Genomic DNA, 16,983 nt, shown 5'->3' with positions numbered 1-16,983 from the left:
AATTCATACAACGTAAGTGTGCCTAATTCTAGACGTCATTCTGAAAGGAATAGACTACAATATACTAATGGAAATTCTTATAGAAACGAGGTACATAGTGAAAAAATACCTAGTTTTCATTATAATCACTTTTCAATAATAAAGAAGTTTCAAGTGTTTAGAAATTCGCCCAGTGTCATTCATTATCATCTTGGTTGGAACAATTTGATTATTCCCTTTCATCTTCTTGGTTGGAGTAATAAGGTTGAATTAATGTGTGGCTACCTAGAGAGTGAAATCACGGTATAAATCCATACATTAATATGAAGATGTGAATTATTTGTAGATCTTACAAAAAATATTTATCTGCATACTGGTCTGAAACAGCACAGACAGAATTAAATATAGGATCCTGATGATAAAAAATTTTAACAGTTCTGGTTTCAGCATATGTTGCAGAAGAATTAGTTTTTACATAATCCTATTAGTCCTGCTTCTGTTGATTCACGTCTGTCTTACGAAATTGCCACGATGCTTACACCACTGTGAATGACGATATACACAATTTTAAGAGTTTATTACAGGAATTGGAATATGACATCATGGAGCAATATTTTCAGAATAGCTGTATCAATAAATCTGAATTCTCAGATTCAGGGTTTCATCATGGAAGAAGTTGTGATAACAGGGGGCATAATTCACGACATGTCAAATATTGGAATGACAAATGGAGGTGAGGAAATCATGGATACATGATGAATAAGAATGATTAAAGAGGAAGTAGGAACAACTGATGTGGCACGTACATCAGCAATCAAGGTAATGGAGGTGGCATTGGAGCCAAGCACCGCAGTGATAAAAATTCTGGTCCAGAGATAGTGGATGTCATATAATCTGCTCCCAGGAATAATGTACGAACAGAGACTATGCCGTCACATGGTTGTCAACTGGATTCTGCAGCTGCACTGGGTTCTGCCAGCCATACGAATCATGACTGTAAATTGGTGAAAATTTTGAACTGTGGGGATATGAGGGATACATTATTTGACGAGGTAAATGACTAGGTGAAAAGACTAGCGAGTTCACTATTTCAGTAAAATGGCAATGGAACGGTTCCCACATATGCACTCAACACTGGTAGCCAAGTTTCTGTGTTGAGTGAAGCTGAATTTCGAAAGTGTAGCAGGGTAAGTTCCTTGCTGATGCTTTCTTTGCAGTGAATTAAGGTCAAAGGGTCGATTCACAGAACAAAACAGATGTGTGTAAGAGAAAATGTTTTTTTTCTTTTTTTTTTGCAAAGTTCATGACTTTGCTAAACCCAGTAATTGATTCTACAGTAGGTATCGACTTCTTGTCCATGTACAAATCACTAATGGACTTCAATCTTGGTAAAGTGTTGCCGGGCTATAATGGATTGACACTGATGATATGCTTTGATAATTTTTCTATTAGAGAAAATAGACTAACTGATAAATTTTAATGAAGTCAAGATTATCATTTGAATGGAGATTTGGTGCGAAAGAGAACATGTCTAATGCTAATCTATTACTGTATAGCAACAAATATCTTAATGCTGAATAAGGGATTCTAAAGAGAGTTGAACATGCATAAGAGGCTGATTAAGTAGCGAAAAGAAATTTGTATAAACTTCCATACCATCACTCTTCTTCAGAGAATATCCATGCTGTTACGGGTTTTTCATATCAAATCAAGTCAGATAATATAAGAGAGGTTTCGTTAAACCATATTCAATATCAATAATTTACAAAAAGAAAGTTGAAGCTTGAATTGAGAAACTGTTACAGCAAGGGGTGATTTAGCCAGAAGTTTGCTCTTACAATAATCCACTACTAGTATTGGACAAGAGAGAAGGTAAAATCAGACTAGTATTAGAGTCGAGACCAGTTAATACAATAACAGTGCAAGTAACCGATAAACTGTTGACATTAGAAATTTCATGATGTTAAGGAATTGTCTGCAGCTGATCTACAACTAGCTACTGGCAGGTAGAATCGCATCCGTCATACGGGGTATATACACGATTCTTATGTTGTGGTTGCTGTTACCATTTCCATGCAATACCATTCAGCTTGTATGTTAATTCAGCTGCATTTATTAGAAGTTGTAATACTATTCTTCCACTGGATCTAAAGAAAAGATTTGCAACATATGTTGATGACATGTTAATTACAGAAGGAAGAGAATCATAATAGGGTGTTGTAAAGGCTGCTAGGTGTTTTAAAGAGTGAATATTAACTTAAGAATTTTGACGGAATCAAGTAAGGTTTCTTATTCATGTTGTAATATTAGAAAGGTTACCTAATCCAGAAGAAGTAGAAGCCATTAGTGACTTGCCAGTAATTAAGAAAAGGGAACATGTTCATGATTTCTTGCAGTTAATCAAATTCCATAAAAGTCACAAATTTGACTTTTTGCCACAACATGGTAGTGCACACTGACAAGTAAGAAAACCACTTGGGATTGCGATACACATTCACACATAGAATTTGAAAGTATAAACCAGATTCTTATCATGGCGCATCTTCTGACACGTCCAGACTTGGCTAAAGATTTTCGCTTAAGCCAGACAGTTCCAAGGTAGATCTTCGTGTTGATATGTAGCACTAGATGCCTTAGCTAATTTGTGCACTTTCCTGGGTATCGTGATACATTAGTGTGATTATAATCTCTGATCTCTATGACCTGTTTAATTCTCATGACTTGTTGGCTGCGATACCCATAACACAGCACAGAATTTTGACTGGAGAAACATTCATCTATTACGTGATGTCAACGTCCTGTAAATAATAACATGGAAACGAGATTTTATAATACACCTGTCTGTCACCTCTAAAACTCCGCTCTGCACACTTATGGATTATATCTGATCCTATGTGGTACTCAGCTAACAGGGATATATCATTTGGATGACTGCTGTAGGCGTTGGTATGTGGGCACTGAATCTTTTTTACATTAATATTGTCACTTTGCACAATATGCTGTTACATCTTCGATTTTTGCTATTTTTTAACACAGCCAAGATGGGACTACATTGTAATAGTAATAATAGGCTCTGACTGCAGCTGGGAAGAGAGAGTGATGTGTAATGAATTTATGTTTTTCTTTAGATAAGTACCAATTTGAAAAACTCCACTTAACACGGAAAGACTGCTGCCTACACCTTCTGTAGCTTCACACAGGTATAAATGCTGCTCAAATAAGACTGTCAAAACGATTGTTTCGATTGTGCTTGGAGCTCGTAAAATTCACCGACTACTTCTTCCACCAAAAGCGTGTTATGCATTCTCTTCAATATCTGGTGTTTCTGACATGAAAAGACCCAGCTACTGTCCGTAAGTGATCATCACAGTATAGCTTTGTTATGTGTAGCTATACAGTCGCGTTCAGAACCTGCATCTGGAAAACTTTTCTTTAAGCGAGTTATATATCACTAGTGTGGAAATTAGCAGGAGAAAGGATGAAAAGAAGAGTAAATGAATGTACCCGAAACGAAAGCAGCTTCTAATATGTATTATTATTAAAGTCCATTACTTGCTTATTATGTAGTAAATGGTGCCGCACTGACAGAAGCAGCAAGGGGTATCTAGCATCAAGCTACATGGCTTAAGCAGTTGACATCTGTTTTCTTACGAATCTTGCTCCTCCCACCACCATGTGCCGCCATCATGGTGCTTACAACCCGAAGATGATCTAAATTATAGACCAAAACCGGTTACCACTCAAAATAGACATATGTTGCGATCGAGACTGTTTCGCTGAATTTCAGTACTTTACAGTAATCGCTGTTTTCATCTCAATTGAAAGAATGCTTCTTAAAATTTTAAATAGACGAAGGTTTCAGCGTCTTTTGGCGGGATGAAGTTAAACATCACATGCTTTATAGTACTAGAGACTTCATGAGTGACAAAGAAGAATGAGTAGATAGTGTACCTCATTCTGCTGCAACCACATAATTTTGTCTCTGTATTTAGAAAGCAAAACACACCTACCTTTTTTAAAATGTAGCCTCCAGATGACAGATCTCGTATTATTGTCCAGATCATGCATAGTTTATGCAGTTTACTCGAAAGCAGTTTGTTAAATAGTATTTTGCACAATGTGATCATTGCACAGTGCCTGTGTAAATATGGCAGCGCGTTATTAAGCAAGCACAATTTGCATGGAATGACTATTTTCACACTGGCACAAAGCACTGTAGGTTCCAGGTGAGAGAGCTGATGACTTCTGCCTGTGCAACTCAGATATCATCAGCAGCTGTACACTTCCAGCCAAGTACACCACAGCTGTGGGGACGAGCTCACAGTGCGTCTCGTCTCGGAGGCTTACTGGTGGGTGAAGTCGAAATCACAGCGCGCCTTACGTCCATGTGATATTGCGAAGTGACATCACTATGTGTTAAATTGTAACGATCTGTAGCACTTTTACATAAAAACAATAATGCTAAGTCTGCCACCCATGTGTGGTTATCAGATAGACGTACACACTTTGTATATAGTCTGGCTGGAGAAGTGCTCACAACTCCAGCTGCTGTTGCCTAAGTAAATTAACCGTAGTTATCCTCCCTACACCCAATGACTACTCAAATAGACTGGCTAGGGGACACGATAGTGATTGTTTAATAGCAGTTGTACTCCCAACTCCTATGCTTTGCAGGCAGAGAAAAATTTATTTATTAGTTAGGCATATACTCGCTTGGTGGCTGTCTTGCCTCAGGAGAGGAGGTGGTGGTAAGTAGATTTTCAGTTTTGATGCCTCACGACACATTGACGACCATTCGTCTAGAAAAGGTAATATATACCGCCATTTTGGAGAACATGCCATGATGTCATTATTGTATAACGCCAAAATGCCTTATTTTGTTATATATCATTGTTATAATTTACAAAAGAATCCAGGCCTTCAGTTGCTTAAAAGGAGGAGTTACAGCTAACGTGTTTTCTTTATGTCAGGCAGCTAATTATTTATAATTTCTACAAGAGTGGAAGCAATTACCCACATTTCCATTTTGGTCTGTTCTACGGATTTCCTGCCAATTTTTACGACCACTTTGCCAATTTACCCATTTTCTGGCCAATTTTATAACCTTCTACTGATTTTAGGGTAAATTTGACAATTTTACAGCGAATTTATCAATTTTACAGAAAATTTGCCTGTTTCCTGCCCATTATTATGGCCAAATTGACAAATCGGTCGTAAAAATTTGCAGGGAATTTCGCCATACAATTGGTAATTTTTTCGTAAATTTGATAAATTAGCTGTAAAACTGACAGACTACCATAAAGTTTACAGCCAATTTATCAATTTTATGACCAGTTATACCAGTTTCAAGCAAATTTTTAAGACCAATTTGCCAGTTTTACTATAGTCCTTGTTGGTCGTCCCGATCCTCCGATTGTGAGGAGACTCATACACTTCCTCTAAAGGAATAGATATCAACAAATTATTGTTAACAAACAATACGTATTATTATTTATAAACAAATACATAAAAAAGCTTATCCTTCCAGTACAGACCTGTAGGTTTTTCACAACAGAGCATAGACTTCAAATGATCCCCACTGGCCCAGAGCGGTGTAGGGAACCTTGATGATTGGCTGAGAGTATTACGGCGACGACGTAATGCGATTGGTGGACCACGTCTCCCTTTCCTACGCTTCCCTTCCCCTGCACAGAGAGTGACCTTAAATATGACGCGCACAATTCGCCGGAAGAAAAGTGTTAACATATTCTAGCGTCAGTGATTTGCGCCGGAATGCCCACCAATTACGTACTGCTTGTGTCGTTAGCTGTAAAATGTTCCACAGTGCTATGACAGCATTGTTTTAGCAGATCAATGAATGCTCGTCATTCAAAAACCGAGCGTTTATCATGCAAAAAGCTTACAGACAGTCCCTTTCTGGAGAGAAGATGCCCCGTAACGCAAATTGCAGCTGTAACCGTCCTGGCAGCTTCCTGTTAGAAAGCTGTGAATCACATTGATGGGTAACCATTTGTCAAGGAACGCGCTCCGCAGCAGAGTCGTTATCGCGAGTAAGAGCGTTCAGGCTTGGCCGGAATCCTACCGATCCAAGAAAGTTCGACAAGATCGACACAAGGAAGAGAAGTGGCGACGCTACAGTGTCTCTTCTCTTTGTCGGTCAAATTATGATGATGAAAATTCCAAGTACCACTACTTTTTGAAGTAACTAGCTTAGTTTCGTGCATCAGTTCACGATCACTAAACAGTGCACCAAAGCACTCTGCAGAAACAAGTGTATTAGTGGCTTGGTTCACTCACTGCACATCTCCAGGTGATCGGTCTTTAATTTCCCGTATGGTGCAAGTAAATAAATATCAGACAGGTATACATACACTAACTGTGCTGTGTGAGTATACACGGCGTTCGACGTAGGGGTAGCACGTGCGGGTGGGTGAGTAACGAGTGAGATAAAGCGATGGGTCGCCAAAATCAAAAATGTTTTATTTGCAACGTTTAGCTACATCCTCCAGTTACTTCTCTACAGAGCCGCCGCTGGGACACACACATATTTAGTAACATGGTAGCAACAAAAAAAAATTTCAAATGTGTGTGAAATCTTATGGGACTTAACTGCTAAGGTCATCAGTCCCTAAGCTTACACACTGTTGTTGTTGTTGTGGTCTTCAGTCCTGAGACTGGTTTGATGCAGCTCTCCATGCTACTCTATCCTGTGCAAGCTTCTTCATCTCCCAGTACCTACTGCAACCTACATCCTTCTGAATCTGCTTAGTGTATTCATCTCTTGGTCTCCCTCTACGATTTTTACCCTCCACGCTGCCCTCCAATGTTAAATTTGTGATCCCTTGATGCCTCAAAAGCTTACACACTACTTAACCTAAATTATCCTAAGGACAAACATTCGCACCCATGCCCAAAGGAGGACTCGAACCTCCGCCGGGACCAGCCGCGCAGTCCATGACTGCAGCGCCTTAGACCCATGGTACCATTATTCCGACTCCTTCGTCATAGAAGGCAACCGCCTGTCTCTGGTGTACATCTCATTGTCTGTGTCTCAATGCTGTCCTCCTAATTAGAGTGTCATTTGATCAAAGAGACGAAAATCGGAGGGAGCCATGTCCGGGCTGTATGGTATGTAATCAGTCATTTCCCACTGAAAACGCTGCATGAACGTTTTTGTTGCAGCTGCAGCGTGCGACTGAGTGTTTCCATGAAGAAGTACATAATATCTGATGAAAACACTCCTCTTTGCTTGTTCTGAACCGCCTTAGTAGATATTGAAAAATCAGGCTGCAGGGAAGACCGTGAACGTTCCATGAATTCCACTAACGAACTCTTTTCCGGTGGCAGAATGGGTTAGCCATATGATGTCTGGTGGAGATGGTTCGCTTGCACTTCTTTGATTTACTCAGGGAATAAGACTGCATCAACTGTTTGGATTTCTCTTTCGTTTCTTTATTTTTGAAATGGACCCATGTCTCATCCCCTGAGACTACTTTATTCAGAAATCTTCTTCATCGTGATAGCGCTGGAGAAACGTTAAGCCAGCGAACATTCACGGTATTTTTTGATGGTCGGACATCAGCGAACCCGTCTTGCACAGAGTTTTCGGTGCTGAATACTCTCACTTGCGGTGGCATAGAGAGCTGACACTTTCGGGAAACGAATCACTCAAAACAGTACTTGTGTAGCCGAAAATTTTCTCGGATAGCATTTTTCTCTCACTGAACTAGATCATCGGTTGATGCTCCCTTCCCTGACCGCCTGCATCATGAACGCCTGTACATCCCGCATCCAAGTTCCTGTACTGCCGTCAAACTTTGCTGTCACTCATAAACGTTTCACTATAAACATTATTCATTCGTCGGTGTATTTCAGCAGCACTGCATCGAGACCTGAAGAAATCGAAAAGGGCCACGTGTTTCACAAGTGACGAGGGAGACTATTGGTGTATGCATGTTTACGTGCGCAGTCGGAACTGCCAAGTGTGACGTGGTACGATCGATGGACACACTAGAGACACTTCGCAACATGTGTAAATGCAGCCATCAGCTGCTTTTTCATTTTTTATTTCAAACCAAAATATCGACCGGTTTCAGTCACAGACCATCTTCACGGATCAGGGTTAAAATAGTTAAAGGCACAACATCACATCTGTCATTACTTAAATAATGGTCAGTCTCATAAGTAGAGCATGCCATGAATTTTGCCGTTAAAAGTCCTGTATGATACACTGGAATTCATGACATGCTCTACGTCTGAGACATGGTCATCATTTGAATAATAATATATGTGATGCTGTGCCTTAAACTGTTTTAACCCTAATCCATGAAGATGGTCTGTGACTGAAACCGGTCGATATTTGGGTTTTAAATAAAAAAAGCAGCTGATGGTCAGACATGCATTTTATACATTACTTGACTGCTGTTAATAACCACCTTCCAAAAATGTTCAAAACTTCGCAACGTGACTGCGCAAAAGTTCTTCAGATTTATTTTCGCGACCGATCGGACCTTGAAAAAAAATATCCCTAGTAGTTTAATAACTGAATCCACTAGCTTTGCAAGAGTTTTGATTACACATTGAAGCGCCAAAGAAACTGGTATAGGCAAACGTATTCAAATACAGAGATTCGTAAACAGGCAGAACACGGCGCTGCGGTCGACAATGCCTATATAAGACAACAAGTGCTTGGCGCAGTTGTTAAATCGTTTACAGATGCTTCAACGGCAGGTTATCAAGATTTGAGTGAGTTTGGACATGGTGTTATAGTCACCAAAAGAGCGATGGGACACATCACCTCTGATGTAGGGATGAAGTGGGGATCTTCCCGTACGGCCATTTCACGAGTGTACCTTGAGTATCAGGAATCCCGTAAAACATCAAACCTCCGATATCGCTGCGGCCGGAAAAAGATCCTGCAAGAACGAGACCAACTGCGACTGAAGAGAATCGTTCAGCGTGACAGTCAGTAGTGCAACCCCTCCGCAAACTGCTGCAGATTTCAATGCTGGGCCATCAAGCGTGTGAACCATTCAACGAAACATCATCGACATGGACTTTCGGAGCCGAAGGCCCACTCCTGTACCCTTGATGACTGCACGACACGTCTCGCCTGGGCCCGTCGACACCGACATTGGACTGTTGGAAACTGGAAACACGTTGCCTGGACGAACGAGTCTCGTTTCAAATTGTATTGGACATTTATGGGTATAGAGACAACGTCATGAATGGACAGGCCCTGCATGTCAGCAGGGTACTGTTCAAGCTGGTGGAGACTCTGTAACGGTGTGGGGCATGTGCAGTCGGAGTGATATTAAACCACTGATACGTCTAGATACGACTGACAGGTGACACGTACATAAGCATCCTGTTTGATCGCCTGCATCCATTCATGTCCATTGAGCATTGGCCAATTCCAGCAGGACAATTCGACAACCTACACGTCCAGGATTGCTACAGAGCGGCCCCAGGAACACTCTTCTGAGTTTAAACACTTCCGCTGGCCACGAAACTCCCCAGACACGAACTTTATTGAGGATATCTGAGATGCTTTGCAACGTGCTGTTCAGAAGAGATCTCCACCTCCTCGTTCTCTTACGCATTTATGGAGAGCCCTGCAGGATTCAGGGTGTCATTTCCCTTTAGCACTACTTCAGACATTAGTCTAGCTCATGACACGTCGTGTTGCGGCATTTCTGCGTGCTCGCAGGGGCCCTACATGATATTGGGTAGGTGTACCAGTTACTTTGGCCCTTCAGTGTGGATGAAAGTCAGCACCAATATTTTACTTATCAACACCTGGATATATTTCATGATGAACCCAGTCATAACTGGAACGGTGCGCAATTATTGAAGTGTGTCAATTAGAATCGCTGCATACTATGAGCATTATCCGCAGCTTTGTACGCGACATACTGTCTTTATCTAATGGTAAGATGCCTCTGGAAGTGAGTGGAGCTTTTACGTTCCTCTAGTACGTACAATTTTTTTACATTTGTACCTCTCTCGCCAGCTTCCGGGACTCTATCAACTGCTCATCATCTTGTAAGAAAGTATTGGAAACATCAGTAGGGTTTGTGGTAAATGCAGTATGTGACACGTAGCAGTGGTGCTGTAAGATGGGTATCCGAATGACACCAAGAGACATCGCCTAGGTGATGCAGCGTTTTGCGATTACTAACACTGTCAGCCATGATCTAGCTTTCCATCGCTACCGTGCGACAACGGAAAGGAGTGAGCTGACTTCAGATACAACAAATCTCAGTAATACAGCTGCCGTTTTTCCTTGTGGGAGCTGGGTTCGTCACTGTCTGAGGCTCGGGGTACTGTGCCCTGTCACGACCAAGTACAATACAGCATGCTGCGGAAATTCCAAACAGTGTCAGAAGAAATCTTCATAGAATCATTTAATTCGAAATGGCGGGAAGGACACTTTCCCAATTCACCTGGAGGGAGGCAATTTCGATACCATTTCGATACCTCTCTTCAAATCAGGAAAGGACCGATCATGTGCCGGTGGTTATTGGAGCGTCATATTAAGGAACTGTGTAGGAAAGACTTTGGAGCGAATGATTAACGTGAAACGTATTCGCATTTGCGAACATGGATAACCATCGACTGTATAATGGAAGGATGACAATGAAATTTGTGCCGAACCAAGACCAGAACCCGGATATCACGCTTATCGCGAGCATTCGCCTAACCATTAGGCTATCCGAGCACGCTCCACAGCCAGACCCAAACTTCCCTATGTCGTCAAATCTACATCTACATCTATCTACATCTACATTTATACTCCGCAAGCCACCCAACGGTGTGTGGCGGAGGGCACTTTGCGTAACACTGTCATTACCTCCCCTTCCTGTTCCAGTCGCGTATGGTTCGCGGGAATAACGACTGCCGGAAAGCCTCTCTGCACATTCGTGATCTCCTCGGGAGGTATAAGTAGGGGAAAGCAATATATTCGATACCTCATCGAGAAATGCACCCTCTCGAAACCTGGACAGCAAGCTACACCGCGATGCAGAGCGCCTCTCTTGCACAGTCTGTCACTTGAGTTTGCTAAAGATCTCCGTGACGCTATCACGCTTACCAAATAACCCTGTGACGAAACGCGCCGCTCTTCTTTGGATCTTCTGTGTCTCCTCTGTCAACACGACCTGGTACGAATCCCACACTTATGAGCAGTACTCAAGTATAGGTCGAACGAGTGTTTTTTAAGCCACCTCCTTTGTTGATGGACTGAATTTTCTAAGGACTCTCCCAACGAATCTCAACCTGGCAACCGCCTTACCAACAATTAATTTTATGTGTTTACAATCTGCACTCGTACATTCATTACGTATATTCCCGTACGGGGGAGTTATTTTAATGGAAAATCGCTTGCCCGGTGTCGGCGAGTAAATACCACAACAGTGCCTATGTTGTTCAGAACTACGGTGCAATGTCGCTTTGGACACCCATTCGTGCACGAAGCAGCATTGCATCATACTTATAAACAATACGAGCACTGCAGTACCATACGAATGGTTAATAGTCGTCTGGTCTAAGTGTTAGACCATGCAGGTCCGTAACTGCTTCATTGTGGATTAAGGAGATGTCGACGCACTGTCGACAACCCGACCCTTCTAGAGGTGGCTATTCAGTTGGCTTTTCTGCGTAGACAGCAAGTATAACAATATGTTTTGACAATTATAACGTATACTGCAGTACTTGGAGGCACAATATTCTCGCACTGCTCAACCAATGCAGCTTTCATATACTCATTCACTTCTTCTTATCGAAACGCATTTTTCGGTAGCGAGGTGGAGACTCGCTGTCAGATGGCTTAGAGCAGGAGAATGGCGATCTCCAGGGAAGTGTTTTAAGGGTCACCGTATTTGCAATCGCAATAAACAGTATAATGGCTAAGGTAAGAAGCGATATGCAGTGCTTCATAATTATGGACTTTTTTTCCAATACTGCAAAAGTGATTTGTCAGTTACAGCTTATAGTGAGGAGGTTGATAATTAGGCTGCAGACAGGTTTTGTATTTACTGCAGATAAACGTGAGTTAATTTTAATCGTCGACGACGTATTTTTAATTTACCTGACTTGAATAAGGGTCAGTCAAAAGAAAATGAGTCGAATGGAAAAATGTAACTAAACTGGATATTATTTCAAAAGCAATCACCGTAACTGTTAATATCCTACTACGAGACAAGACGGTCAATGCCTTCATAGAAAAATGTTTACGGCTGCCTATAGAGACACGATTGTACGCAGGCGTACACCTCTTCGTCCGAAGCAAACCGACGGCCACGAATGACGCTCTTCAGTGCTCCAAAAATATAGAAATTGCATGGTGAGATAACAGGGTGTAAGCTTACCAGCGAAACTTGTAGAGCGTAGTCGAAAAAATTTTGGCAACATGTGGATCCGCCCAGCCAGAATTACGTCATTGTAAACCGTAAAGCTTTCCATTCTTCTCCCTGAACTTTAATTCCAATTTCTCCTTGCTCAATGTACAGATTCCGTTCTCTGCTGTGGTTGCCCTTTTATGTCCTTCGACTCGTATAACTGCAGTCTTATCTCTGTGCAAGCTGTAAATAAAGTTTCACTCCGCTAATTTTATCCCTATTACCTTCAAAATTTCAGAGAGATAGTTATTCCACAGAATATTTTTTTTATTGACACAATGTGGAACTAGTCAGTTCACAGGATATGTATATATGTTTAGAGTTAACATCAATGAACATAATGTTTTTAGTCCTATTCACACATCTACATTTAAAAGCTTTGTTACCTTTCAGGCATTATAACACGTTTGGCAAATGATCAAATATTTTGTTGTTACACATCGAACTCTTTTCTGAGCCACTGACAGCCTTGACAATCGGCAATAAAAATCACTTTTCACTCTGATGTTGTAGGTTAGCCGCCGCTGCTCCCCTCAAATCCTGACTGTTTATTTATGGTGAATTTCATTAGCAAATATGTGTATTGTGATGTGTAGCTTCCTGAAAAGGTACCTACATGACGTCCTTGGGTGAACACGGCATATTCTTCTTGCTGTTCGCCTTTGTGCGATCAGTACTTTCTTTCTAAGTGCGAGTTACCCCATAAGACATTACTGAGTGTACATATACAAAATACTCAAGAGCTTAGTTAGTTCGTTCCCAAGATTAGCAATTAAACCAAGATCAACAGTAGTTGAAATTGACGCTTCAGAAGTTCCGTAATACGCTTCTTCAAGTTCCAAGTTTTCATTAAAATGATTAAAATGTGGACCCAAAAATTGGGAGCTTTCTTCCTTATTCAGTAGCTCCTATTCATATGATATATCAGTTGTTGGTATGACTATTTGTTGTACAGAACTGAATATAATGTTTTTTTTCCAAATTTAGGGAGTCTATTTTATGAGGACCTCTTTATTATACTTGGGATAATCTCTTTTGTTGCTATCCCTCCGGAAAAGAGATTGTAGTGATATACATCCACAGAAAATAAATCGTAGAACCAAAACATAATTAATGTAGAGTAACGAAATTTCAGAATACATTTGTCTAAGTAACATTAGTAATGTGTGTAACCGCCAGAAGGTTGAATGAAAACATATAAAAGTGCATGCATTGCGTTGTAGAGATAGCGGATATCAATTTGTGCAATGGGGCTCCATGACTGTTGCACTTAGTCGGTTAATGCCTTTTATGCATGACGCTGGAGTTGCGCCCAACTGGAGACAGATATAGTGATGTAGCAAACCGAGGCAATATCTCGACATTGTAGAGCATGTAGAATTACAACAGCGATACGTGGGCGAGCATTATCCGCATGAAAACATCCCCTAGAATGCTGTTCATGAATGGCAACACAACAGCTCGAATCACCAGACTGACGTACAAATTAGCAGTCAGGGTTTATGGGATAACAACAAGAGTGCTCCTGCTGTCTTACGAAATGGCACACCAGACCAAAAATCTAGTTGTAGGTTTAGTGTGTCTAGCAGATAGACAGGTCGGTTTCAGGCCCTCAATTGACCTCCTTCTAACCAAAACACGGCCATCACTGGCAGCGAGGCAGAACCAACTTCCAACGGAAAACACAATAGGCCTTCACCCCGTCCTCCATCAAGCTCTGGCTTGACCACTGACGTCTGAAATGACGGTGGCGTGGGGTCAGTGATTGCACGCTACAAGGCGTCTGGCTCGGAATTATCCTTGAAGTAATCTATCTGCAACATTTCGTTGTGTCACTGTGCCAACTGCAGCTCATATTGCTGCCACAGATGCAGTACGATTCGCCAGATCCACACGCCGACGATCTCGATTAAACTCAGTGATATATGGATATAAGTGTATAGTTCTGTCAATAGCGGCCATGATCTTCTTCTTCTGTGCATATTCCCCGAACTCTTACGGGGCTTGGTAAGAATGTCTTCCACGAGTAATGAGTGTGGTGGGGTGGGACACAACGAATGTAGTGTGTGGACGTACAAGGTGAGGATATGGGTCTCACGGGAGGCGTACGCGAGATAGTCTCTGCAGTCGCATTGTCCTCTGTGCCCTCGGTTGCTGAGATGGATAAAGCGTCTGACACGTAAGTAGGAGATCCCGGGTTCGAGTCCCAGTCGGAGCACACATTTTCACTTGTCCCCGCTGATATATATCAAAGCCCGTCAGCTGCTGAAGGTATTAATATAATTCTAATTTAAACCCAATGAGGTGTTGATAATGGCATCATTGTCGCCTTAAAGGCATTCTCGACTGGTACCAACTCAAAGGTAACTAATGCTCACGACCACTGCAGAGTGTATTTAATACAATCGTCATATTGGTGCTACTGGCGCCGCTCTTGTGCGACTGGATTGATATTTGAACAGAAACATTCCTACCAACTTTCGTTTCCGTCACACAATTCCTTCTTGGTGCTACGATTTTTTTTCTTCGGTCTATGAATAATAGTTTCAGTGAAAGTGTGTGTAATACAATGTCAGTTCTGATGACAATAATATCTGTTACTGTATTATTTGTGCCCCTTTATTTATTCCAAGCTTACGTACAAGAATCTTACACTGTTTCTGGTATTATCCATCAAGACTCCTCTGCCTTTTATATTTTTAGTGAGACTGCTTTAATTTGAAACTCTGTATTAATAAAATTTTAAGGTAAACGCGGTCGTTCCTAGTGAAAGTAACTTGAGAAGGGACCCTTTTCGTTAAAGGTACAGTTCCACGGAATTCACACTGAGAGGAGCAAGGAATTTGATTGGCTACAGCAGTCTGTGTTTTCCGCTGACCTTTCAGCAGTCCGGCGTTTCCCTTTCCGTTGCTCGTAGCACGGCTCTGGGGAACTTTTGCGGCGCCCCCTGCGGAAGACTGTCATCCGTGAGGACGCGACTCCATCGGAACGATTCCGTGTAATCCGGAAGGCCGCGCGCTAATTGGATGTCACAGCTGTAGTTAGCAGGTGCGGGGGAGCGCCGCCGCTTAGCCGTGCGGAAGGGGCCGCCTCCGGATCTCATTTAAGCTGCGGGTTGCCGGAGAGAAGCCGGCGCCCCACTGCCCTCTAATTGCACTGCGGGTGCAGACGGCCCACACACCTCACCGCGCCAATAAATTCTGCCACGGAATGACCGAGCCTGCCGCATCACTCTAACATTTTGCTACCAGCTTTCGGAGTCGAATTTTCTGCGTACTACCGACATAATTTACAAAAATCGACGCTGGAAGTGTCCTACCCTATTCCTAGCTCACTATGAAGAACCGAGCTTTATGATAGACCAGCTCTGAAATACCCCACCCTGTCCTTCAAGGTAGAGAAGGAAAATTATTCCAAAGGAATACAGTACCTTACAAAAAGATTGATCTGGGTTCACAAGACTATATCTTCTACATGAATGAAATTTAAATACTCCAAAATTTTCACTTATACATGTTGATTATATACTACTGGCCATTATAATTGCTACACCACCAAGATGACGTGCTACAGACGCGAAATTTAACCGACAGCAAGAAGATGCTGTGATATGCAAATGATTAGCTTTCCAGCGCATTCACACAAAGTTGGCGCCGGTGGCGACACATACAATGTGCTGACATGAGGAAAGTTTCCAACCGATTTCTCATACACAAACAGCAGTTGACCGGCGTTGCCTGGTGACACGTTGTTGTGATGCCTCGTGTAAGGAGGAGAAATGCGTACCATCACGTTTCAGACTTTGATAAACGTCGGATTGTAGCCAATCGCGATTGCATTTTATCGTATCGCGATATTGCTGCTCGCGTTGGTCGAGATCCAATGACTGTTAGCAGAATATGGAATCGGTGGATCCCAACGGCCTTGTATCACTAGCAGTCGAGATGACAGGCATGGCTGTAACGGATAGTGCAGTCACGTCTCGATCCCTCAGTCAACAGATGGGGACGTTTGCAAGACAACAACCATCTGCACAAACAGTTCGACGACGTTTGCAGCAGCATGGACTATCAGCTCGGAGACCATGGCTGCGGTTACCCTTGACGCTGCATCACAGACAGGAGCGCCTGCGATGGTCTACTGAACGACGAACATGGGTGCACGAATAGCAAAATGTCATTTTTTCGGATGAATCCAGGTTCTGTTTACAGCATCATGATGGTCGCATCCGTGTTTGACGACATCGCGGTGAACGCACATTGGTAGCGTGCAATCGTCATCGCCATACTGGCGTATCACCCCGCGTGATGGTATGGGGTGGCATTGGTGCCATTGGTTACACGTCTCGTGCACCTCTTGTTCCCATTGACGGCACTTTGAACAGTGGACGTTACATTTAAGATGCTTTACGACCCGTAGCTCTACTCCTCATTCGATCCCTGCGAAACCCTACATTTCAGCAGGATAGTGCACGACCGCATGTTGCAGGTCTTGCACGGGCCTTTCTGGATACAGAAAATGTTCGACTGCTGCCCTGGCCAGCACGTTCTCCAGATCTCTCACCCACTGAAAACGTCTGATCAATGGTGGCCGAACAACTGGCTCG

This window comes from Schistocerca americana, chromosome 4 (genome assembly GCF_021461395.2).
Source record: "Schistocerca americana isolate TAMUIC-IGC-003095 chromosome 4, iqSchAmer2.1, whole genome shotgun sequence".
Taxonomy (NCBI): domain Eukaryota; kingdom Metazoa; phylum Arthropoda; class Insecta; order Orthoptera; family Acrididae; genus Schistocerca; species Schistocerca americana.
This window is presented reverse-complemented; position numbering follows the sequence as displayed.